The sequence below is a fragment of the Erithacus rubecula genome (genome assembly GCF_903797595.1).
Source record: "Erithacus rubecula genome assembly, chromosome: 4".
Lineage (NCBI taxonomy): Eukaryota > Metazoa > Chordata > Aves > Passeriformes > Muscicapidae > Erithacus > Erithacus rubecula.
In genome coordinates, this window is record NC_136686.1 from 16,125,053 (window position 1) to 16,152,188 (window position 27,136).

Below are 27,136 nucleotides of genomic sequence, written 5' to 3' on the forward strand. Positions count from 1 at the left end.
TGCCATCAAACTCTTTTCCTTTTTTTGTGCTCAGATGCTGGTTTCTAACATCACAGGTCAATCTTTTACTGGTGTGCTCCATAGCGAGAAAAGCTATGATTGGCTGGGTGCATTTGAGAGTCTGTGCCAGTGCTCAAGCAGAGGCAAACCTGCAAAAAAAGGGCTGTGCTCTGCCATAAAATGCAACTCTGTTCAAACAGACTTGCTTCAGAATCAAAAAGCAACTTCTCTTCTGCCTTTGACCTGTCAGGAGAGAAGAGTAATAACTCAGCTTTAATTTTCAGGAGGTTTAAGCCCACAGATGGCCTGGCCATAGTAAAAAGTCTCAGGTGCAATATATTCTGCTAATGGAGTAATTAATCCTGCTTGCCTCTGTCTCCTGGAGTAGTAAACCAGTGCAGGCATGGCTGCTGAAGAATATGTGGGTTCCTCTGTGTGCTCATGTTTGGGAGGTGAGACTAAGCCTTCTGAGGTCTAGTATTATGAGCAGGTTGGACAAATGAGCTGTTTCTCAGTTTATTTTGGAGAGGAAACTTTGTTAGAGATTCACTATATCAGTATGAGTTTTAAAAAGTGTGCTGGATACTGGAAAGTGTGTTTGGGTGGCTGACTGAAATGGTAGGTTTTTGCTACTTTTTTCCTCCTTCCTTAAAAGGTGGTTTAGGTTGCTGACAGTGCAATTTGGAAATGATTCTTTACAGCTGTTCATACATCCACACATGCTCATTCCCCTGTATATCTATAGGGTTGTACAGTACCCTCTGATGATATGCTGGATTTGTAAACATCAAAATGGGGATTACATTGTGATCTGACATCTCTGTGACTGTGCCCTTTAATAATAATATTTCCCTGTGAGCATGAAGAAGTTGCTTTTGTTTTTTCCCCCTTCAAAGAATTGCTATTTTGAGTTGTTTCCTGGTTGTTTTTTAATTAAGAATTATTTTTGTTTTATGTATTAAAGGAGTGAAAGATTTATGTAATGATTTGTTTCCCAAATACACCTTATTTGGTATAAGGAAGAGAGACTTGTCTTTCCTCTTAGAGGTTTTTGTGTTGTTTTTCAGTAAAAGGCTACCTGTGCTAAAATATATTTAATGAAACACTGTGGTAGGATAAGGTAACAAATGCTGGATTGCAATAAATATTTCTATATAGAAAAGCCTAAACATCTCTGAAACTGCTTGGTTGATTGTTAGTTGGCTTGGTGTCTCTGCTTGGGCCTCTGTACAAAGAGGTAAAGTATTTGTCTTTTCAGATAAAAGTGGACGATTTCTGTCCAAAGTGTTTTTGTAGCTGCCTTTAGCTGTGTGTATTGCTGTGGAAGGGGCCAGTGCCTTGACTTTGTCACTGATTTGTAGTGGTAGCACAAATCCCTCCCTGATGGGAGAGGAGGAAATTTGTCCCTCTTCCATCAGTAGCCAACAACAATTAGAGCAATAGTTAGTCACTTGTTTCTTTCTAGACCAGAATGAGCTATGTTTTCATCTAGTTTGACTTACTGTTTTTAAAGGCTCTATTTTTCTTTAGACTTAGTAGAGGACAGTGCTGTGTGGTGTGGAGTTTTGGTTGGTTGTACTTTTTTTTGTTTAAGAAATAAAGAGGATTCTTCTAGGAGCTGAAAGTTGCAGCGAATCCATTAGCTTTCCTAGCAGATTGTTTTAGTCTTTACTTTACATGCCCTCAGCTCCAAGAAATGGCATCTGAATTCAGGATTTCATTTCTGAAATGTATATACCCACCTCTGTGAATATTTTGGCTTTGTCCTGGAAGATGGGGAGCTGCTTGCTGTCAGAGCTCATTCCAGTGTAAGTATTTGCAGGCATGAGTCAAGGCACTTCTCAACTTTCTGTTCAATGTACTGCACTGACATTTAAAAGCTTGTTTTATTTTCTCTTCCCCATCCTTAAATCTCTTTCAAAATGTCCTTGGAGTTCCACCCACTACTTCCATGCCTTTCCTGAGCAGTACTTTGTGTAGCATTAGAGTAGTTGTGTCACCAATGATGTAAGTGTTGTTTCCTCACTTGCACCTGGTGGCCCCTTTTTGAAAGGAGATTGTGGTGGGGCAGGGGGCAGTCTGTTCTCTCAAGGAGCAAGAGATAGAACAAGAAGAAATGGCCTCAGGGAGGTGTTAGGAATAGCTTCTTCATCAAGAGGATTGTCAAGCCCTGGATCTGGCTGCCCAGGGAAGAGGAAGAGTCACCATCCCTGGAGGAATTTAAGGCATAGATATGGGATATCATTGGGGGTGGAATTGGTGGTGGTGTGTTGGATAGTTTTCTGGTTTAGTGGTTGCATCAGCTTGAGCAGGGATCAGGTGAATATAGAGAAAGCAGCAAGAGGGAATATGTGGAGGTGGGTGGTAAGGGAGAAGTTGCAATGTTTTTCAGCAGCAGTCAGCTCTCAGATTGTCTCAGCTGCCTCCTGAAATCCTGCTGTAATAGATGACCTGCTGCCTGAGTTGTACCCTCAGAAATGCCATGGCCAGGGTGGATTGGTCGCTGTTCAGGTGCGTGGGACCATTGCTGGTGGTGTTTGATGACCAATAGCTGTCTCTCAAATAGCAGCTGCTGGGACAGATTTCTGACAATCAAGTCCTATGGCCATGCCAATGGCCATGGCTCTATGGCAGCAGTATGCTACAGAGGCCATGAACACATTCCTTAGCATAGAAAATCTAGGGTCACATTTAAGTAGCTCATGATTCCTTATATTTGTAAGTAAGAAACTGTCTGTAAATCCTCCTTGTAAGAGTCCTGTGGATCAATCCCTCATGATTAGGGGTTACATTCTGTGGTCAAGCCTTGAGCCAACTTTTAGTTTGTCTAGGTTGGTGTCACGTTAGTTCTCTGTAGTGTGTAAAATCTTTTTCAGGCAAGATGTTATGTGCTAGTGTTTCTAGCCCAAGCAGATGCTGTTGGGAGAGTTGTATTTATCATCCATACTCATACACCTGCCAAGAAAACTAACCTTAAACCCACCCCAACTCAAAACAAAAGGCTCATTTGACAATATGGAAAGGCATTTAATTACCTTCTCAATTAATTCTTCTCAGCCTTCTTGTTAATGGTGTTCCAAAGTTCCATTACTTCACGTAAGGATGATGTCAGGATTATGATTACCTCTGTTCTCCTCTTGCCCCTTTAGATTTTGGCATTATATTGGTTGGCTTCCAAAAGCTCTGTGTTGTGCTAGTGTTAAAGATCAGTATTGTTAGTGCAGAGCACCTTAGCCATTTTGCTAGGTGTATATTAGGTGATGCTACTTAATTTTGAAAATGTTAATCGTCAGCAGGATGCTGTTTTGTTTTTTCTTCAGTTAGGAGTTGTACCTTCTTTATTGTATAAGTGCAAGAAATGTTTGTTGGAAGTTTTGTCTAAATACAGATGCCTGTAGATGCAAAAGATAAATCAATCTTCTAAACCAATTCATTAAGTCATCCACCCAATTCCTTCCTCACATAACTTCCATTTTCTCCCTTTCACTTCTGAGAATCTTTAAGGGTTTTTTGGTTTTTTCTATTTTTATCTCAAGGACAGGGAAATTGCAACAATAGGGAGCCTTTACTCCAGCTTGCTGATCCCCAGGCTAATTTGTAGTCATGGGTAGATTCTGGTCCTTTGTATGGATTGGAAATACCAGGAGTTGAGAAGGATTAGGTTTTCCAGTGGGCACCCCAAGTAATACAATAGAACAATACTGGTTCCAAAAATGGAACTGGTGGGACCATGCATGGAAGATCTTCAGCCTTGCATATTAGGCTTTCCTTGATTTCCATTGTTCAGTAGGGGAGCTTCCCAAGGAGGAGGAAATCAGTCCATTCTGGAGGGGGATAGTATGAATGATGTATAGCAGAATATCGTACACGCCTCTGCTGCAGATGAGTCTATGAGGCACAGATTGATGTTAAAGATGGATGTTCAGAGTGAAAAACCCATCAGTGGTGTTTAGTAACCCTTGTGGAAAATTATCAGTGTCCAAAACATAAAAAATTGGTTAAGTGTTAATTTTGCTGTGTGGGAAAAGGAACAGATTTAGAGTGTATATATGCACATGAATGTAAATATATGGATATATAAATAAATATAGAAGCATGGTTTCCTAAGGGATTCAAAAGTATCTCAGCTCAAATTAACTATTTCTAGTATAGTGTCAAAGTAAATAAAGCAGCCACTTCTCAGTGTGGTGTGCCAGTATGGAACTGCACCACCCTATGTGGGCCTATTCATTGCAACCCCAGTTTTCACTTATCACTTTGGGCAGACATTAAAAGTAAAGATTATCTTCAGAGCTCTGGTAGTGGCCATGGAGGGCCACATTTTTCCAGGTTGCACATGGTGTATTAGACCTGTGCACCACTGTGCTTTATATGGTTTGAGCAGATCTTGCTAATGCTTTCCTTTTTTTTTTCATATTCTTCCAATTCAAAGTTTTCTCTTCATTGTTTTTTGGTGGTTTTTTGTTTTGAGTTGGTTTTTTTTTTTGGTCCATTATTGGAGCTTCCTCCAAGCCTCTCTTATAGGAGGCACTAGACTTCAACTCCTCAGAAATAAGTAAAAGTATTTTTCTTCAGGCATGCAACTTCACGTCTTACAGTTGGCTCCTTGGAGTCAGAGTAAAGCTGGAAATAATGATGCTGATCTGTAATGAGCCTTAAAAAAAAAAAAAAAAGTTTTAGTTAGGACAAGAAATACACAAATTCAACTGCAGTAATTAATCCATTTCATAGTATCAGTCTTTTCCTCATGTCTTGCTCATATCTTGAGCAAGGTATTGAGATCTTGTGTCCTCTCTCCAGTAGGTAGGTGACTTCTCAGAGACTTCATCTTCCTACAAGGCCCTTTCCTTTCCCTCAAAGAGCCTCTTTCTTCCTGCCAGGATTTCTGTCATTTGTATCACATCTTGCTCTTGTTCTCTTCATTCCTCAGTCCTAGTTCTGTTGTCAGCCCTTTTATTTTTATAAACTTTCTAATCTCTTTTAAAACCCATGTATATCTTCATCTACTGTCTTTGTTCTGCCTAGGAGAAGATCAGTGTTCTGCACCCAGGTGCTTGCAGACAAAGTAAAGAAAACTGGTTTCTCTGGGCTCCAGCTCTCGCTATTGTTACTTCCCTGTGGAATTTTAGATCATTGTGGTAGTTAAAAAGTAATCAAATGACAGTGCACAGGACTTCCCCCCACTTTAGGGGACCTGGTGCTGGTGATTTATTTATAATTTTTGTTTCAGCAGGAGCTATGAACCCCTGTCAAGGATCAGGGCTCTGCTGTGCACATGAAGGGTGTGTGATGTAATGGAAAGATGGTCTCTGTCTCGGTGAATTTGCAGTTGAGGCGTTGAAGCGTTTTGCTTTCATGTGCAAGGAGTGTTTGAGGCTGTTTAACTGGAGGAGAGAGGGTGAGCTGGGACAGGGGTGCAGTAGAAGGTCCTTTGAGAGATGCTGGGAAGGGGGTCTTTAATGGATTAGTACGCTACATTACTCATGAAGTGGTATGTCAGATGTTAAAAACCCAGAGTCAAAGGGACAGGTGGCAGTAATAGACTTTTCCATTCTTAGCAGGGAGCAATGATTACAAATTGCATCCAGGAGCCTGCCAGATAAACAGGTTGAGAGAGAACATGACCAATACAAGAGCAAAGACTCTTCATTAAAATTAGTTCTTCCTGTCATGTGCACAACTGCTTCACAGAGAGTGGGACTGTGGCTGTCTGGATTATGGGAGATGCAGACAAGTGGGCTGCAGAGTAAGCTGTCATGTGCTATGATACTGAGTAATGCAAATCAACTCTGTTCCAGGAAAGCCATTTCCATGTCAGCCTCTACATGAAAATTATCTGACTTGAACAAGGGTTTCTCTATGAAGTTAAGGGAATTATTCCTAAGGATTGGAATTTGTCTCTGTCATAAAAAAATGGCCAGAATGGACATCAAAGTGCAGTCAAAAGATGAAATAATGTGAAACAAGCACTTTTTAAAAATAGCCAACAGCCTAGAGAGGGGAGCAAGTCAGTATACTTCTCTCTGAACCATCCAACCTGCAGTTTTACAAGTAATGCATGGCATTACTGCATTTTTCAGTGATTAAGGAAGGAAAACACCTCTCAGTCCATTCTGCTCTGGGTCTGACATTTCATATATACCCAGGGTTGCTACTGCTGTATGTAGTCAGTTGCTCAGTATCCTTAGGCTTGAATGGGTGATTCAGAGCTCCAGGAAACCCCAATTGCCTTTGTTTTGCTTTTAATCTAGATGGCACTTGGGAGTAACACTTGAGCCTGCTTTTTTTAGGCAGTTTTTCAAGTTCAGAGGATCTCCTTGAAGTTTGCTTCCTGCAATCCTTTCATCCAGTCTGTTTGAAATTCTGCTTTTCCTTTGGCTTTGTTTGGCATCTATTCAACTATCTTCTGTTTTGTATGAACGATTTTCTGCCTTTATAAGTGGCCCACAATAGCTTACTCAGGCTGGTGATGGTGGTGGACTGCTCAAGCTCACTGAAAGGTGACTGAAATATTTTCACCACTCCTCCTGACTCATACCTGTGGTTTGCTAATGGGTATTCTCCTTGTCCTGGGTTAGGGAATCTGCTATGCATATTCCTTGCTCTATTTACTGTGTCTCTTTATAAGATGAACTTACATTATGGAAAGGACTGAACTACTCATCTTTTCTGTGAGCTCAACCTTTGTCAGTGCACAGGTACTCAAGAAGTCATGAATAAGATGCAGGGCAAGAAAGGAGGCTGAATTTATTTTTCATATTGCCACAAGGCTTTGAACCCCATTTCTGTACTGTTCATGTGTGCATGAGCCCTGAGGTTGGAAGGATTTTCTCTTCTTCCCTTCAGAAATTAATGATGTTTCTCCCTAGTGACTCCAGTTCTGTGCTTTGCTTTTTATGAAAGGAGCTCCAGACACCCTTTACTTTAATTCTAGTGGTATTAAATCATGCAGCAAAGCAGAGCTTTGGACTTGCACTATTTAGATGCATGCATGGTAGCTAGTGGTGTTCAATTCTGAGACTTTGCAGTCAGCCCCAGTTCTATTTTGTGATGTAGCAGATTGTCATTTGTTCCTTGAAGCAGTCTCACTTCCAGTGAATCATTGTGTGCCTGGGTCAGCCACCTGCCAGGACATGGGATCACTCCTCCAGAGGTGCTTGTGCTTCCTCTGTACCCTAAAGATTTGAAAATGAAACGTTTCTGTGTGAAGTACAATTTAATAATTTGTGGTATTGGGTGAGTTTTTTGTTGTTGTCATTATATAGAAAATTGAGAGAAATGAGGGAATAAAAAAGTGAGCAAGAAAGATAAAGATCTTACCTCCTCATGGTGTCACACTACTGCTGTTATTTAAGTCATGGGGAGCAGGCAGTGTCTCCATTACTGATTTCAAGTTTATCATACTCCATCTGGTATGTACAGACATTATAGCATCTTTCCTGTAATTAAGGGTCAGACAACATTGTCATTGTCACCCCTGTGCTATAATGGAATTAGACCCTGTATAAAATAACTAGCTATGAGCTGAAATTTTATGTGTGCTCTCAGACTGAGAGCCAGCACTTTATTTAAGTCTGGCTTAATTATAGGTGGGTCTGCAAGCACCACAAATTAAAGTTGTGTGATGCTCTCATTATACAACTCTATTTTAAATTGCATCTTGCTTTATCAAGCTCTAAGCAGCTAGGATTGAAGTTTTCTGGAGCTGCTGTCTGTCTTAAGTGGAATTATTGAAGAATTTCAGTGAAAATGAGCTCCATAATTTCTGAGATAAAACCCAAACATTTTTCTTTAGCATTTATTCTGGGAATCTCTTGGGGATTGAGGTTTTTTCATTATTTTATTATTCTTAATTTTTATATTAGCTTTAAAGCAGGGTTTCAATATTTGCTAAGAGGAGGTGGGATTTTTGTCAGTGGATGTATCTTTTTCCTTTCTCATGTGAATTTGGGCAAATTGTAAGTCTTTGAAAAAATTAGTTGGCACATGTTCAGTGGAATCTCTTCTCTTTATGTATAATTTTAAGCTAATGTTTCTGATTCTTTGTTAAGCATAGTCCAACTCTGTGTGTGTGTGGAGGGCTGCCCAGGCAGGTCCCTGGGAGCATTGGGTTGTTCTGAGTGAGGGGACTGACAGAAGCCTTTCTCTAATGGGATTGTTGGGGTGTCATAGCAGCAACGAGACCTGGGCGCAAGAACTGCAAGTGGGGAGCCTGTGTAAACAGTCTGATAGGAATGAGGCTAGGCAAGGAGAAACTGTGATAAATTGTTGCATGAAAGAGGGTGAATGGCTGACACAAACCAGTGTGGGACTGTGCTGGGAAGGATCACTTGGGGAGCTCATGGTAGGAGGAGATACACGGTCTGGATGAAGGTGGCAGTGCAGTCAGCTCCAGTGAGAAGCTGAGGCTGGTGGCAGGTCCATGGATGAGGAAGAACAGGCTGGTGATACTGCCAGAGCAGTAGATGAGGGCTTGCTGCTAAGATGTAGCACCCAGAAAGAGGCTTAGCGTTTTGGTTTAGGAACTCTTAAATTTTGCTGTTTTTTCTCTATGAGGAAGGATTGAGAGACTCTGGCAAGCTATACCTCCCAGCTCCCTTGTGTAAGAGACAACCTGCCTCTTCTGTCAACTCTTCCATTAGCTCACTTGGCAAAGGTCTCTGCCACAGTCTAGGGTCTTTTGATGACCCCTGTGGATGCAAAATGATGCAATGTGATGTATTTTTAATGAATTTGTTTTTTTTTTTTTAAAGGTGAACTTGCAAAGAAAAATGCATTAAAGACATGTTATTGTGGTTGTGAAGTCAAGCCCACACAAGTTAGAAAATGCCAGAACAAAGTCAGGCTGTGGACCATTAATTCAGGCTCTCTGAACACCATGAAATGATCTCTGGTGCTCTGATCACATGTGTCTTTGGTCAGTATGACCTCTGCCACATTCAGTGCACGAGATGGATGGTGGCTCCTTGGTGTTAACTTAAAAATAAATAAATAGAATTAGTTCATGGGCTGTGTAATCATGAGGTCTGAGCATTTATCCAGAACTGTCTCTAGGGAGGTGAGTTGTCTCTGCAGTCTGTCATCACAGCTCGTGTGATATTATGAGGGGGGAAATGTCTGGAGTTTGCTCCTGTTGCAGTTACTGTGTTGAGATGGACATGGCTGGTATCACCACCATTCCTTCATTAGCAAACTCTACATGCTTTCTTCTCTAAACAAATGTTCCTCATAACTCTTACTCCTTCTTTCATATGCCTCTCTCAGGTAACTCTGACTCCTTTTCTCATAGGCAGCTTCCCATAGTACTGATTCTTTGTCTTGCAGGCAGTTCCACATAGCTCTGACTCCTTCTGTCACTCTGCATGACTGGCTAAACCCAAGCTGTCCCTTTCCCAGCTGCCTAACTCTGACTGTCCCTCACACATCTTCTCACCTTTTCTGCCCCTTGCATGACTGCATGTCCCTTGCCTCCTCACAGCACAGCCAGCAGACTCAGTCTTACACTCCACCTCAAACAGCAAGTGCCTGTAGCTAGTGGCCAGCTAACCCACTCCTTTACATCCCCCAACTGATGGGCCAAACATTGATGTTTCCACTCCTTGGTAATCAGTACAACTGCAAGTCATTGGTAAAGATTCCCTCCTGCACTGTCCTTTCAGCCTAGCTCTCCACATGCTCCAGTTACTTTGTCCCTGCTTTGGTACCTGCCATACACATGGTGACAGGCTGGTCTCAAGAAAAGGGATAGGACTCTGTTCCCCACCTCACCTTCAGTTAAGGGAGATGTGTCTGGCCCTAAAGCACTGGGAGGCTTTGAGCCTCTTGAAGCAATTTTGTTTTTCCCAGGGCTTTTCTGGCAGGCTGTGACACCATGCAAACCTTGTGGCAGCTGGTTCTTAATGATACAGTGACTCTGCTTGTGCTGTTGTGAAATGTGGTACAAGAGCTGAACTCTAAAACCTCAGTTTCCTGAGAGCAGCGGACAAGTTGTATGAAGATCATAACTACATGGAAAAAGTATGAAAGGCACCTGAGGTTGATAGGCTCTAGAGGGATGCAATGTGGCTTTGCCTGCACCCACACCACTACTTGATGTGTTGCTAAATAACATTTTGGGATTTCAGCCACCATAGCACTGCAATCCCTTTTTGGCCCTCTAAAATAATGGGCCAGTGGCCTCATAAGTGCTTTCTTTGTCAATGAAAATCCAGAATGATCAGGCTCCCAAGCAGACTTTTCTCCCTCAATTTAAATATGAAACTGCTTCCTGCATCCATACGATTCCTCCTGGTGTGTAGGAACAGCTGAGGTGCATACAAAAACTGATGCCATGTTTTCTGCAAATGAAATTGCATCACTAGGATATGAACTTACATCACTAGGATATAACAGGAAGGCTGATAAGGTTGAAACTTTATGTCCTTCTAATTAATATGTCCATTTGCAAATTTAAGAGGTACCTTTTTTTTTCCTCCTTTCTTCTCAACTAATTGTAATGGAGTTTTACTATTGTTTGTGAGCCCTGTGTTTCTAGCAATGCACGTGTTTGCCCCACAATAAACAGGCAATTGAGGAAACTAATTCTTAATGAAGATACAGTGCCAGTGGTCCTAGGGAGTGAAAGGATGGCTTGGTGTGTGGTTAAGGCAGCAGGGCTGGGACATGAGCTGAGCTTAGCAATAGCTCTGACCCAGCTGTTCCTGCAGACATCATGTATGGCCCCACGGAAGCACCAGACCTCAGATCTGCTGTGGACAATCCTCCTGGTGAGGAGACTGCTCTTTCTGGTGATGTGGGATGCAGCTCCCACCTCCTTTCCCAAGGTTATGTATTGCTATAAGGAGCCAACAGCCTCTGCTGCTGTTGACCTCCATCATTTTGTTTAAAGGTATTGAGTCAACAAAGAAGGGCTGAAGCTGTGGATTTATGACTCTTGTTCATTTGCTCTTTATTTGGGAAAAGTCACCGCCCAGTGTGAAGAGGTTGCACTCTGAGAGAGGTGATAAAATATTGTCACTGACCTGCTGTACAGACCATCTGTCTCTAGCAGGGCTACTCTGGAGTATGGTGAAGAGTGTTGCTTTTTCTGTGTGGGCTTTTTCATTTAATTGGCCTTGATGCACTGCTAATTTTTTAGAACTTACATCAAAGTAATCCCCAAAACTTTAAATGCACTATGACAACCTGAAGCCTTGTCTTGAGACTATCAGTTCTCTTAAGAGACAGGAAGGAAATGGTTTGACAGACCAGAACAGTCTGGATTAAAAGATGATTGTTAGCATATAGATACGGCATAAATTTAATATTGGGCAGATAATCTTGCCTCTTCTGCACACTATCCCTGATGCATTAGCAAATATTTCAATGAAATAATGTCCTATGATTATTTCAGTTTTGCAGCTGGAAAACATCTGCCCCGTAGAGGCAGATGGTGCAAATGTGTGCAATGTCTTTATTTTTTCTTGTGCAATTATGTCAAAATTAAGGCTCTGTGAGTGCATGCAAGTGATTAAGGAGAGCATGTGTTACATAGGAGTTCTCATTATCCCTGAAACTGTTATTACAGCCCTACAAATTCATGGTTAAAAAGTATAGATTTGTTGAGCTTGAAAATTAAATTGCAGTTCTCAATTATCCTCATTCCAAACTGACTAAAGTGTCTCTTGAAGATTAATTTCAGTTCATTCTTAGAGGTATACTTGTGGATATTTTGTATCATTTTTTGGAGGTGTAGTAATAATAATTCCATACTCTGAGCTTGATATTCTAGGCATCCAAGTGTATTTTTTTTTTCAGCAAATCCCTCCTTTCCTGCTAGAGGTACTGCTGGGCAACAGTAAAGGGCAATTTGGTAGCCTGTGTTGACCAAGAAAGAGGGGTTGTTTTCCCATTTTTCTGTCTTCTGCTTTCTGAGAGACTGTCTTTTGTGGATGGACAGCTGATTTAATTTTGTGGTTTTGTTTTTTCTTTCAGTGAGTACACTTTCTGAAGGTAATAATCAGCACAGGCTGTATCTTTCTGGGGTGGTATCCACTTTGGCTGCAATACTCATCCACTTTCAAGACGTGTTTTCTATATGTTCCTTTGTCAGAATGGGACTCAATAATGATTTTCTACCTTAAATATCGTGAGGAAAGACTTATGTGATGGCAGCTCTCCAGTGACCCTGCTGCAGTATTCATAATGCAAAATTTCCCAGAGAGGGCTGAGAGCTGAAAGTCTGTAGCCAGCTTTGGGATGATGTTTTGGTGAGACTGGGCTCCCAGGGATGCTTCTATATTTTTTTCATGAGCTGTCATTGTAATGTTGGGGAGGCCACCTTTATTTTGTGCATTATCATTCACTCCTTTGTGAGCAAAATACACCCCAGTGTTAACTGGAATCTGGTATGGGAATATGTAAAGAGGCAACTAGGTAAAAATGCATAGCAATTGTCTCTTGTTTGGCAGGAATGATTTCTATTATCTCAGCAAAATACTTCGTTTTCCCAGTCAGTCTTGCAAAATAATGCACCTCCCAATTCCCAACAATGAGATTAAATAACATCACTTTTTTTTTTTTTTTTAAATCTGTGTCCCAGTTTATAGCTTTTTAGATATTATTAGGTTGTGTATTACTTAGATGTAGAAGGAATACACTTTGTGTATTGGGAGAAATTTGGGGTAATTTCAACAGGATGTTGAACTCCACAGTGCAGAATTGGAAACTCTGTAATCTTGTCTGCTACGTGAATTGATGACCCTTAATGGTAGACCACGTAATCTCACTACTTACCTGGCTGGACAGATGGCTAGTTCTGATGATTATATATCCTTCACAATTTTTATTAATTATCTGGGTTTTTTTTGGTTTTTTTGTTTTTTTTTTTTTTTTATAATGGTGTTTTGTAGAGATATGTTAGTATTTCAGAGAATCGGTAACTGTTGTGCTGGCCTACAGGAATGCATTTGGCATATTAACTTTCTTTTTAACAGTTGGGTTTTAATATATACAGAGAGCATTTTGTGCTCAGAGGCCATCTGAATGTCTTCAAAGGGTTATTGAACTGTTTATTGATCTACTTCATTGCTGCTGTTCCTCTGGTTCTTTTTGATGTCTTGTCACTTAATTCAAATTATAATGCCCAGCTTTTAAATTAAGGGTTGTGCAGGAAGCTATACTTGTGTAAACATTAGGGTATATTTCTCTTTTGAGTGAGAATGTACTAGATTGTCCAGTAAATAATACTGCCATCAGAGTTTTATCCTTTTCATGCCTCTCACTTTGCATAGACTCATTCCTCTCTTCCACTTAAGAAAGCTGAAGTGTCTGGGATTTTATCCTTTAGATTTTATAAAAGTTTTATCTCTTATTATGCAATTAGAAGCTTACAAACTTGTTCCCTGACTGAGAAAATAAATTTGATTAATTTTCTTTCCTTTCCTTTAATATATTCCATGTATTTCTCTTATATGTCTTAAATTTACTAGCTAAAAGTGTCTGTTGATTACCTCCCTTCACCCCCCATTAATTTATTCTATCATGATATGAAGTTTTTTAAACTTCTGGAGTAGACAATCATCAGTGGCAAGGAGTTCCATAGTTAGGGTATTTATTTATTGGAAAAGTGTTTCATTTTTAATCTTGCCACCTGAATATTCATTTGTGGATTTTCACACTATATTTTATTTTTTTTTGGTAATAACTCCTAATTTATTTTTAAGCCTTGCATGATATTAAATATATTTGTCATAACCTGCATCAGTTTCTTCTTTTTTCCATTGTTAAGATTATAGCTTGTTCACTTATTTCTTGTACAGAAGTGGTTCCTTATCTTTGGTTATCTTGGTCACCTCTTAGTATCTCTATTTCTAGATTTTGCATTTGATTTAGCCTTTCTAGTCCACTGGCTGATCTTCTACCATCAGCATATACCCACAGCAAGGGGGTTTCCTGATACCAAATTAATTTTTGTGATAAAGGAATGTGGAAGTGGCAGAGTGAGAAATGAGACTTCCCACTGGTGATAAGGCAGATTTGAAGCTGTTTCATTTAGATGGATAGCTTTTCCAGACAAATGGCTTTGCCTATGAGGCCATGCTGCCTGTTTGCACTTGCCCACCTTCACTTCCCAGTAATACAACCTGGACACTGTTTTCCCAGTGCACTTAAGATGCAGCTCTGAGTTACTGGCCAAGTAACTCATGGGGATGCTGAGTGACCAAATCACATAAACTGACCTGCTTGTGTTATCAGCCTCTTCTGGCTCTAAAGGCAGAGGTTTGCACCACAAGATTCAGTTCAGATTCATGTGTTGACACCTAGAGGAGCTGGAACAGAGGTGACACAGTGTTAAGGGGGGATAAATGGATATTTATTGAGAGGCCTTCAAAGGGCACACCCTGACAGTACCAGTGCCATAGTCGTGGCCCCTGCCTGGATGGTTCCAAGATGGAAGCAAAAGAGGACCTAGTCACATGATATCACATCTTTATGGATTTTAATCCATTTGCATACAGGAGTCAACCAATCCAATTAATAGTCTCAAATTGTGAAGTTTCATCCTCCTTGCTTGCTTGCTGGCCCGCCCTTCTCTTTTCACGTTGTTTATGCTTAGGGCCTGAAGTTTGAAGAAATTGTCCTTGAGTCCATAGCTGGAATTGGACTGTTTTTTCTTGATTACCCTGAGCACAACAGAAAAGCATATCCAAGCAGAACAGCAAACTCAGAACTTAAGGTGTCACTGGTGTTCGCTGTGTTATACAAGACAATTTTCTTTTCCTTTTCTCTTTTTAAAGAAATCCATAAAGTACTCTTTCCACTCCCTCTATCCCACCCAAAATACTGAGAATGAGTGGAAATATTGCAGAAATGGGGGGAAGCTTTTAATACTTAAGGGTGCAGAAAGTAAGCTGTTGCATCAGAGATGGTCCAAGTTAAGGCTACGTGTGCAGGGTTAGATCCTTCTTTTATGCACGCTGTCCCATCAGTCTTTGGTCACTTGCATAGTGCTTTCTTTTCTGTAAAACATCAGGTATTTCAACAGCAGAAATGCTGTAAAATCTTAGAGTAGAGCTAGATATGTTTATTGATGAGATTCTTTTTTTCTCTTGCTGGCTTCACCCTTTTGTTGTTTCATTTGAGTCTGTAGCTTGACGAGACTGCTTCTCTCTCCCATCTCATTGTAAACTGTCGTTCCCTACCTTTGGAAAACCTACTTCAAATGTAACTGAACAAAAAGCAGTGGAGAAAACCACATTAGGAGGGGGAAGAGGAAAGCAAATCCTCAGCTCTATGAAACTGCCAGTAATGTTCAGAAGCTGACAATGATGAACTGTTCAACTAAGTATAAATAGTCTTCACAGTCTGTGTTTCTTGCCTTGTGAAATAGTACTCATTTTTTTTTTTTTTTTTTCCTTTTTAAATATTTGGTGATCACATCATTTACTTTGTCTAGTGTATGCCTCTGTTGCAGTCACTCATTGCTTTGCTGTACATGAAAACCAGGAGTCTACAGACTGTCTGGTGAGCAGCAAAATGAGCAGTTAACTGTAGCCCAGCCTGGTGTTTTGTGATCTGCCATGTATTTTACAGTGAAAACACCAGGACAGAATACTGCAAAATTGACAGGTTTTCATTGACAGGGATTTTAATCTTTTTCACTGTTTACATACTGAAGATGAGGACACAAAGACACTTCAGGAAGATTTCAAACAGCAGCAGCAGGAAAAAAAAAAATCCTCTCTTTGGGGATGAAAATGTATCATGTAGGCTGTTTTGTCATTTTAAAGTTAAAACATTTATTTTCTCAAGAGTATTAGCTGAGGAAGATCTCATATTTTTTAAAGCAGTTAAGTAGCAAGAAGTCAATAATATGTTCAAATGTGTAATAAATGTTGACTTCTGTGCCTTTACTCTATGATAGCTTGTCATACTTTACATAGTGTCCTTGCATAGACTGATGGCACATAATTTCTATAGTTATGTGAGGGGGTTTGTGAAGGTTTGTATTGCTCCATTATAAAAAGAAAATGATTGCCATTCAAAAATGATTAAACCTCTATCTCCTGATTATGATTTTTGTAAAATACCTTCACAAAATAAAATCCATTAAGAAAATAGGTATTGTGCTGCAGGAAACCTCAACAAACAGAAGTGCACAGCGGAAGTTGTGTCTTTAGGTAATCAAAGCTGCTGCTGCTGCTAGCTCCTGCTCTTTCAGGTTTCACTAATTGAAGTCCATTGACTTAAATCCATTGTTTGTATTAAGAAAGGGGGAGGGGATGAAAAAGAGGCTCTGGGGTTGGGTTTTTCTTTTTTTCCAGTATTGTCCCTGTCAACACGCCACAGTTTCATCTGAAACAAGGGATGCATGAAGCTTTTCAGTCTGGGTTTTGTTTTCCCATATTTTTTATATTTGTTTAATTTGCTGGCTGGCAGCTCTAAAAAATCACTTAATCAGCATATTTGGCCCAAGTACTAGGCTTGACATGAACAAGCTGACAGTGTCTTGGCTCATGGACAACTGAGACTAGTTTGAATTTTTGTTCTGTGATCTGTATAGGTAGAGGTGATGGAAGAAGAAAATAATAATCTGAAAATCTGTCTTGTGCCTTTCCCAGCAGTGCCACAGAAGTCAAGCCCCAAGTGCTTCTTTTGATCTTGTTTGTAACCTCATGTAGCTTTGGAGAGTCACTTCTGACTTACAAGACCCTCTGTGGACAAAAGGAGCGGCTCTCTAATTCCACTGCTCAATTTTGCCGGCTTGCTTCTGTTTGAGCCACTTGGTCCTTTTGCCCTCTCTGAAGCACCAGTGTATTGCATTTACTTTTGTGACCTGAGGAGCTGACAAGCAATGTAACCACATTGGCAGTTCTGTCTGACCAACACAGAAAGCATTTTTTCCCTCTCTGAATTCAGGGAAGTCATCTGAGCTACTTACTGTCGCAAGTCCTATCATGACAAGATCCAAAATTAACTTACTACCTTTTTTTTTTTCTTTTTTCCAGGTACTCCACATCTGCATTCTCCAAACTAAGCAGAGTAGGGATCAGACATCCTCCACCACTTCCTTTCATTGGAAACCTGCCCTTTTTCCCTGAGGTAGGGTATGTTTTACTTTGTGTCAATGGCAAGAGTGGATAGGCGGCAGGAGGAATTCAAGGGAATCCTACAGTTCACTGGTATTACCTCTTTAGGCACGTCCCTCTGGAAAGGACAAGCCAAACTCAGCTTTTTGAATGAATTGGTGGAAGCAGTTGTGTGTAAGCAGCTCTAATTCCAGGGTAAAGTAAACTTGAAGGAAGGAAAATGTATAAGCTCCTGCAGATAATTACTTGAGCTTTTCCAAGAAAGTTTGTGCCCTCAGTGAAACAAATTTAGTTATGTGAATAGAGCAGATTATGTTAACTAGCCACAACTGGTTTGTTTTGAGTGGCTTGGCTCCTACAACCTTTCTGTTTGTTTGCACTTTTGCTGATTGTAGATGTTTATTTTAAAGTCTTTAATGTTGCTTGCTCCCAAGCAGTAACTGGCATTAGCTACTGCTGAATGTTGTTGCTCTGTGCCACAAGTATTAGAGCTGTGAGGAAGAGCAAGTGGTGGCATTTTGCCTCCAGATTTTATTCTCCTATTTTTCTCACCTATCCTCTTTCAATAGACTGCTGCTGCTGTGTTTTGTTCCTTGCTCTATTTCAGTGGAATTGCTGAGGGTCCAAGATGCCTTAATAATGAGGACCTGACATTTCTCTGGTTGGATCTTACAATAAAATCTCTCCAATGTGTCTCTGTTGCAGCCCAACAACTTTTCAGGAAATCTGGGCCAGTTCCAGCTGCTGCCCAGTTTTCCCTGTTAAGTGCATGGTCATCAATATCCATGTTGAGATTTGAATTATTAATGAGGCTATATTGCCTTTTACGTTGGTCTTCATGGTGATTGTTCTGTCAATATCTGACTCATTATTAGATAAAACCCTTTTAAATACCAGTTTTACATGTACATCTGATTTCATTTAGAAAATAGCATAAAAGGTAGACTTAATCTGCTCTAGATTAATTTGGACTGGAATTGGCAGGGTGACTTTAATTGACAAGGGGTTCTGGTGGTATGGGATGCAGACTAGCTCACATTCAGTCTTTGGGTTTTGATTCAGCTGGGTGGCAGAAGGCCACTCATTCTGTAGCTCCTTAGTGGTGAAATCCAGGTGTCATTAGTTCCCTACTAACACTTGCTGTTAGGTAAAGGTGCCTGAAGACTAAGTTTGTTTGGTATGTTCTAGATAGGCATGCCCTGTAATGGGGTAGCAAGGTAAAGGTTTTGGGAAATGACCCAAAATGGTCATGTGATCTGGTAGGCAAATTTCATTACTGGAAGAGCATTCATTAAGTTAACTTAAGTCAGAGTAATGCAAAAAAGTTGACCTTGATTTTACTACTTTTTAGGAAGAGAGACAAATTAAAGGTTGCTGATAAATTGTATCTTGGGATAATAAGAAATAACAGTTTTGAAACAGAGTCGACTGATGCAAAGCCACAAGCACTGCTAGACTAAATGTCCAGCACACTGCCTTTTCACCACCCACACTGGCTGACACTGTCAGTAGGAATGGGCAGGGAGGAGCCCAGGCTCTCAGTAATTTTTCTTCCTCCCCTCATGTATTTTGCCATTCTTTTTCTGGATCTGGGGCTACTTTCCTAGAATAGTGCCCATAGCAATGAGCCAGCAATGAGAGTGCTGCTTTTATACTGCAGACTCTTGTCTATGAGAGCATTTTCAGGAACACGAGTGCTCTCACTGCAGTCAGTAGAGAACATCATCCACTTTCCCATGAGGGGAGAACCAGGGCATGCCCATCACCTTACTGGAAATAGGGATGATTTTAGGGACTTAGCTGTGAGGGACACAGCTGTGTATGAGTAGCAGCTTGTGGGGTTGGGTTTACTTCATATATATATTTTTTTTTTTTAATAGGAAGTAATAAAAGGTTGATTTGTTCTATTGCTCCACCTATAGTATTACGAAGTTCTTGCCCTTCTGTGTTTATGTAAACATCTCCACTGAAATAGTGGAGAGTCTCCCTTTTAAACAGGCTGGCTCTTTCTTAGTATTGCTAATCTTGTGCAGGGAAAACACATGATCCACACTCCCATTAAATCATCAAACTAGTGCTTTTCAACCATGAACATTTATTTCAAAGGAATTAATGAATGGTGACTAAGAGGAATGAATTGATATGTGCCGTATGGGAGTCTGCATATGTGTAATTCATACATTTCCAGCGTCAAATTTGGTCTGCAAATTAACACAGGTTGAAAAGCCTCGAACACAAATGAGATTTGGAAGATAAAAGGATATCAAGAGGCTTCAACATATGCAGCCTTGCAGTCCAAAAATTGTCCTCATCTCGTGGATTCAGGCTTTTCTCCTGGAATATGATTGCTAGAAATGTAAAGAAAAGAAATAAAGCAGGAAAGGAAGTCCCTTTGACATAATAGAGTAAATCTAGGACCTGGGAATTTAAGAAAGAACAATAAATGCCAAAAAAAATCTCACCAAAATTGTGTAAGAAGTATTTTACAATTTGTAATGGTATAAATTCAAGGGTTTGCTTGTCTTCTCCCTCACTCGGGTGTAAATTACTTCTACTGAAATAAGTGCAGTTTCCTGTTTTGCTGGATTGTGCATGTAAACAGAGCTTCAGGCCTCACCCTTTTCTTGCAATTCTTCTTCTTTAAATGTGCCTGAAACCAAAAGAACAGTACAAGCAGGATTTGACCAGTTGTGCTGGTTGTGAGGTATTTAATAAACTTTCGAAGGTATTTTAAAAAAGAAAGTATTTTTGTTAATGAGGGTTTTTCCAAAAAAATTGTTTCAGGGGATTTTGTGAACAGTGTATTTTCTTTGAGTAAAATATTAGTAGCTGTTAATATAGTATCTCTGAGAGAGGAAGTGTGGAAAGTAAAAGGGCTAAGGAAAGATGTATCTCCATCACAGAAAAGGAGATTTTAAGCTGGCTTAGGAAAACAAAGTTATTTTACTGCAAGTCACCCCTTCTCCTGCTTGTAAAATAAAGGGAGATAATCACACTCTGAAACTAAAACATCTCAAAGCTAATCGGCTTATCTCAACAATGAGAAGATAGGAAATTATTGCAGTTCTGCAGCTGGGAAATTATCTGAGTCCAAGATATTAGATTAAAAATTCTTCCATTGCATGAGAACAATTTGTGGTGGGTAAGTCTGAGGTAATAGTAAATATGATTAGGCTGCTTAAAAAAAAGCAGCATGTTCAATTTTTTCCAATAACTGACCAGACTTGCAGTCGACAGGCTGCTGTTTTGGACAAATTCCTGACTGTTTGCTCACCTCTCCATGTGCTGCATTTTTCCTGTGAGCCTGGAAAAACGTGAGGGTTGTTTGTGATAGCTGTGTAATGGTTGACACAGGGGTGTACACAGCATGGACTTTCACACTGTATTTGTATGGGCTTTATAGCAGCAGGTTGCAGAAAAACTAAACCAAACTCTTCTATCAGTTCCCAGGCTGATGATTTTATTACGTGACAAATGCTCTGAAAACTGAGAAGCCACATATCTGCATCACCCTTTCTCTCTGGCAAGCACTTGACCTGTTGCTATGGCTGTGCTGTTCTTTTCTCCCCCTTTTCCATTCCTTTCCTAAAATGACAGCTGTGCTGTTTTTGAATGTCATTGGCTCTGACATTTGCACGGCCCTGGTCGGCTGGCACTGTACCTGTGTGCACTGCTCCCTGTCCAGCCTCCTGGAGAGCCACACTGTGCTGCAGCAGTTTTGGGGCTGCCCCTGATGTTTTGGGGTGGTGGTAGGTGTGTGGGTTGCTGCCAGGTTTTGGTCCTTGGTAGGTGGGATATGCAGCTGCATGCAGCTGAGGGATGTGCTTTGGGTCCTTAGAGTGGTGTGATCATGTGTTGCTTTCCTCCTATTACTCCTTGCAAGCTCCAGTGATGCTTTTGACTGTCTGTGTGCTCGTATCCCTGCCTTGCATGTTAATGAAAGACATCACTCTCTTTAGCCCCTCTCAGCTTGGACAGGATGCTCTTTGTTTACTCTGTTTATTCCAGTCTGGCCTACTTGTAGATCCTGGGCTACCCTGGAGCGGCCCATTTCTGCTGAATGGAAGTGGGGGCTGTGTGGGTGCTTTGTCTTGATTTCAGTTTGGGATCTGGCTGGGCTGTGTTATTTTATGGCTGATGGGTGGGAGTGGAAAAGGGGGGAGTGCAGGGAGGAAGCAGAAAGCAAACATTTATTTTTTTTCTTTACTGCGCATCTGCCAAAAGCATCCTTAGAGTTGGACGTAAAGGAAAATAAAAGGCAGAGTCCTTGCAGGAATGAAATTACCCCATGTCTAATTTTTAGCCTAGAAAGCACTGTGTGGGTGCTTAGAGAGAGAGGCTGCAGCATTTACTGCTCTGGAATTTAATGACACAGCATTCAAACCTAAACAAGGTTGGAGAGAGGCAAATGGTGAGGGGAACGGAAAGGGGGGAAAGGGAGGAAAAGGATCTCTCAGGATCTGGACCTGGATTGAATTACAAGAATAATATGACTTGTATTGACAGTGAAAACCTGCATATGGTTTTGTGTTTCTTTGTGCAGATAAACAACAGAAGAATGAGATAGGGAGTGTGTGTGTTTTGCAACTTGATAGCTGTTTGTGTGGAACCAGAAAGGTTGGCTGTGGCATCACCAGCTAACCTGTCTTTATCTCCCCCAGATGCCTGTGTGCATCTGCTGTGGGCTGCTGACTTCCAGAACAGACCTCTTGGGGTGATCCAGGTCTTCTCTTATGTCCTGGGAATGCTACCACCCTAAACTGGAAAGCCTGTACATGCACATGGTGCAGATCTAAACCTAGCCATTTCACTGTCTGCAACATGACAGAAAACCTAGGGTTAGGTGTGGGTTTGTATATATTTCTACATCTATACAGCCAGTCTTTCTCCCCTTTAAAGATGTGTATTTTCCTAGTTTCATCTGATAGTCTTTGTTGTCTCCTTTGATCACATGTTAGCATTGTCACATAACCTGACAAAGTTGGTGCAGTGTCTGTTTGTGGGAACCTAAAGCAGGAAATCAAGACAATTGGCTGTCTCCCACTTGACTAAATGCTATTTGCAGCCTTCAGCAAGGGCTAGACCTCAGTTTCTGAGATGAGCATCAGGTAGAGCTGTGCTGTGTCTCACCCCAGCTTCTCCCTGCACTGGTGGGGATCTCAGCAGGGTGAGCCTGTGTCTGGGGCAGCAGTGTGTGCACTTCAGAGACTCTTCTGCAGAGAAACCATGTCCTCAGCTTCTTTGCACTTGCAGTGTTTCCCATAACTGTGTTTGCAAGATACACCTGAATGTGACAACTTTTAAATATGGGTGCTGAGACAGTATGAGGGTGCACAAAGCAATTGGTAGGTAATATTGATTTGATAGAAAAAGTGGATGAATAATCACTGCCTTGCTGGTGAATCATAGTGACCCATACAATGAAGGTGGTAGTGGTCATGACAGATGCCTTTGGTCTTCTGGACCATACCATTTTTACTTTGAGGGAGGAAACAATTCTTTTTTATATTATGAGGAATGGTGTGGCTTTTTCCCAGAGCAGCTCTAACATTTATTTTTGTTCAGCACTGTGTGAATGCTTCTCATAGGCTTCAATAGTTGCCCCTAGAAGGAGATGTAGAACCTCACTGATGAGCATCATCATGGTTTTGGTATCCCTTAACCCATGTTTTGATTGTTCTTTTTGACACACTTCATGCTTGCCTTATTAAATGCTGCATGGGGGAGAAGAAGCAATGGTTGAGGCAACTGGTAGCTCTTGAGTGGAAAAGTGGTGATCTTGTCTGTGGCAGCACAGAGAATGAGAAGAGGCTCCCTTATCATGCTCCTGGCTTTCCTCAGACTCTGTGTCATTTTGGACAAGTCTGACTGGGGCAAAGCTTTCTTCTTTTCCGGGTAAGCAAATCTTTCTTTTGCTTGGGCCTCTTTTATCCACCTGCAAGACAGTAAAAATGGTGTTTTGGAGTAGATAGGCCTGCTTTTCGATCAGGTTATGGTGAAACATTTTGGACAACTTCTCTGGGGCCTCTTAGATTTGGGGAAGCTGATATCACTGCTGTCTTGAATGAACTGGGATGTTCCTAGGCCAGAGGGAGTTTATATGTTTTTGCAATATTCACGGAGCAAGTGGGGCTGTGAATTAATACCAAGCCTGAGTTCTGGCCTATGAATGAAGGTGAGGTGGTCCTCAAGATAACAGCACTGAAGGAGACTTCTATGCTATCCTTGACCACTGTCCTTTGATGGGTTTTTCGTGGCAGCTGCCAAATGACTACCCAAGAGCAGAGGTCTGCATCATTCAAATGACACCTGACTTGTGAGAATGGTGTAGGGAAGTTTGCCACGTGTTATGTCTTTTGGAGAGTGTATTTGCACGTTCATCACATAACCCTCTGGAATTTGCTATGCAGCCCCCTCTTCTAGCTGTGTGTACTACTAAATTAAAGCCAGCTCTGGCCTGACATGCAGCAGCAGTGAACCCAAACAGCTGAGCTACAGTGTTTGAGCTGAGAGAACCAGGATAATGTGTAGTTGCAAAGGTGGTAGCATACAGGTAGAGCCAGTGTAGTCACAAAATGGACTTTACTTTGGCCTCCAGAAGAAGTAGGGACTCTCACCTTGAAAAGCAGCAAAGTAGGGATATGTTGGCACAGGAGGATTCCAATAGCTGTTGTAGTAAACTCAATGAACTTTTACATGTGGACTTAAAAAAGCAGGACTATTTCTTGGGTGTGACTGTCTTCAGTTTTGCCTGTAGTTGCACTGGCCTGAAAGGAGTGGGGTTGGAATAGAGAAAACCTTTTAGTCCTTGAAATTAGGAAGGAAAGCAACAGAGCCAGGGATACGATGAATAAGAGCAACTGTTATTTTACATGAAAGTGTAACTTGCTCACATTACCTGTCAATTTGGAGTTTTGGAAGCATCCTATGTTGTTCACTTTCTTATTGCATGTGGAGAACCCCACATCCAGAAATCCAGTTCTTCTATGTCGGCGAGACTAGTATGTGTAATAATGGCCAGGTATCAGTTATAATGCTAAAATTATAGCAGGCTCGTATTGGGTATTGTGAACAGTTGTTAATCCATGAGCCAACAAATTTAGCAGAGTCTTAACTTCATTAGCAGTGTCTAAATGCATTAGCCATATGCTCCTCAGCATATGGGTAAATACATAACAATTTATTTTCATTAGGGTTTTCTTACAAGTGCTGCTAACCCAAGCTCCACTAGAAATGTTTACAGCATGACATGTCTTTTCAGATAAGAAGCTGGCTTTCTGTGCAGCAAGTCATCCTGAAAGGGTGACAAGCAAGATGCTTCCCTGTCCTTTCTGGGAATAGGCAGGTATGGCTTCTATGGGCTTGATCTGCTGAATCTAGCTAGACTTGGTTTCTGCAAGGCTTTATATTAAAATGAGTAATAGAAGGCTTTTTCTGTCTGTTCCAACATGTGTTGGTAAATCCCTGATATTCATTGTGTGCTGACTTCTGGTTGCCTGTGATGCACCTCAGATGGCATCACCACCTGGTAGCTTTATAAGACTCATGGCCTTCTTGGTTCTTCCCACTTCCCCCCTTCCCAGGCAGGATGTAAAGTTGAAATATATCTTTTTCCTAAGAGGGGCTGAGTGTGAAATTAGGTTATACTCATGGCCTGTAGCCAAATGGATGTGGTGATGGAAAGGCAGGCTGAATTTGTAGGGTGGGCACTGGGCTGGGTTGTGAGAGCTTCAGTAGCTGCAAAGTGGCACAGATGTGACTTGGCCATTGCGTGCTCAGCATTCTCCTAATTTCTCAGAAATAAATGAAAAGCTTTTTTCTTGAGAGCTTTTTTTTTATTTTATTTTTTATTTTTAATAATCATTTATCCAGAAACATGAGTTGCCTAGAAAGGCATTGAAGAGTAAGAAAGGACTGATCTTATCAGAGGTAGAAAGTTCAAAAGTTAATCTGTTTCTCCACAGCATCAGAGGCCTCGGCACGTCTAAATTTAGGTGGCAATGTGAAACAAGAATCAACTAGAGTTAGAATCTAATCAAGGGGTTTTTTTTGAGATCTGACTGGGCTTTTTTATTGTGGTTGGGTGGTTTTTTTGGTTGGTTGGTTTTCAGAAAAGAAAAATCAACAGAAAGCCTAAAAAAAAAATCAGTGCACTTTAAAAAGAAATTTATTTCAGATTGCTGTATTTTCTTCCTGTCTTCGTCATCATGCAACACTGATGAATGGATGAGTATATTGAATAGTAGTCTTAGGTTGTCCTTGGACTTTTTAACTTTTAATTTTGTTTATTAACTATTAGCCTTTTTTCCTGCTTAGATTTTTTAATTTTGTAATCTGTGAATTTTAGGAGATTTATAATAAGGCAGAGGGAAAAGTGTTCTTTATAAAGTTGCCCTGGGACAGGTTTAAATATTCAGATAGTAAAAACAACTCACTGAACATTGGTAACTTATTTTACCTTACTACAAAAAACTTCAAAATCATCAACAAGAGAGAAACTGAGCTACATGTTTCAAAATACTCTCAACTATGTATCTTCATAATAAAGTATGCAAGAAATAAGCTTTAAAATAATTGCATTTTAGTCTTTTCTATTTGCTGAATTTCCATAGTCTTTGTGTATTATATCTGATGGATTTTTTTTTGTTTGTTTGTTTGTTTCTGTGAGTATAGAAAACTTAAATTTCATAGGCAGGATGATGCCTAGGTTGATTTAGGTAGGATTAGTGAAAGTTAGGCTAAAGGAGCCATAAGAAGTCACATTCAATGATGAGTTGAAATCTTCTCTGTGAAGTTGAGTGGGACTTTAAACAGGGTTGTTATTCTTCTGCTGAATGGTGCTTTTCCTGTTCCACTCAAAAGGGAAAAAGGCAAAAAAATGCATGGAAAGAGAAGGTGGTGGAGGGAAGTCTCTCTTTGCACAAAGAGAGAAAGGGGATGGTGAGCCCCAAAGTCTTCCCTGATTTGCCTCCATTTGCTTTTATTTCTGTATATTGAGAGGAAGCAGTGGGTGATAAGCCCTGACAGCATAAGGGATGTTTTGGCTCTAGAGACTAGTCTAGGAAAGCACAAAGGGGTATGAATAAGAAATTGGTGATTGATATGTGGTTTTTTGGAGATGTGACCACATCTGCCTTCATCTATTGGCATGCTGCAACACGTGGTACGTTGTGAAAAGTGTGTGATGAGGCAGAAGGAGGAAGGATAGCACTCAATTTATCCTTATTTTAGTTGCTTCTGAAGGCAATCTAGGGCAGAAGCACCTTGCAGCCAAGGTGGAGTGAAAAAGGGACTTGATCACAGAGAAGGGGAAAATGGGAGAGCTTTGGGGAAAAAAAGCAGATGGTGACCTTATATCAGAGGTCTCTATTTTAATAAAGAGTCTCAAAGATTATCACAGAATTAGGGACTTTGCAAGTATCTTGTACTTATATTTGTGTTTATATTTTTCCCTACCTCTTTTTATTTTTTCTCTCCAGTGCCCCAGGGAGCCATCTCTAAGACCTCATAAACGTGAGATTTCATTTTCTAATGCTATTTCATTTCCTGGATGGAGGACCTGCCACGAGAAGACCAGACCTCAAATTATAATAGCCCTATAAATAACTCCCTAAGGCAAAGGAAAAAAAGAAAGCCTTTGAAAGACAACCACAAATGCAAAAATGGAGGTTTTGGGTTCTTACAGAACCAGACTAAGCAGTTCTAGTTAGAACATGGTTAATATTTTGGTTTCCCTGTTTAACTCTTTGCACTGTTTATGTACAAAAATATATCTCAAAAGTCCAAAAGAGGCCTTTTGCTTGAGCTTAATTTTCTACAGCGTTTTGATGCCTTTTGGCCTGTCTTTAGATCCTGCTAAAAATGGAACTTCCAGGTAAAATTGAAAATAATCTAACAAACCGACTAAAACAAATACAATGATGGATTGAGTAAAAATAGTCTGAAAATGCAACTTTTTCTTCTTTCTGGGTGAAGTAGTTTTAATTCAGCAGACCCAGACAGTCTGCCTGCTTTCTGCTGGAAATCTGTGCGGAATTGGCACATTGACTAGAATAAAAACATTCCCG

The 27,136-nt window shown here is 40.6% G+C and overlaps 1 protein-coding gene and 1 long non-coding RNA gene across 2 annotated transcripts in view; both read left to right on the forward strand.

Annotated features, from left to right (window-relative positions):
• The window catches only part of TBXAS1 (thromboxane A synthase 1), a gene marked incomplete at its 5' end in the record, with an annotated part of 235,184 nt that overhangs the window by 46,710 nt on the left and 161,338 nt on the right, over positions 1-27,136 (forward strand).
• On the forward strand, positions 1,692-27,135 carry LOC306801240. Its single transcript, XR_013774030.1, has 3 exons — positions 1,692-1,808; positions 16,989-17,082; positions 26,549-27,135. It is a non-coding gene; the product is annotated as an uncharacterized lncRNA (long non-coding RNA).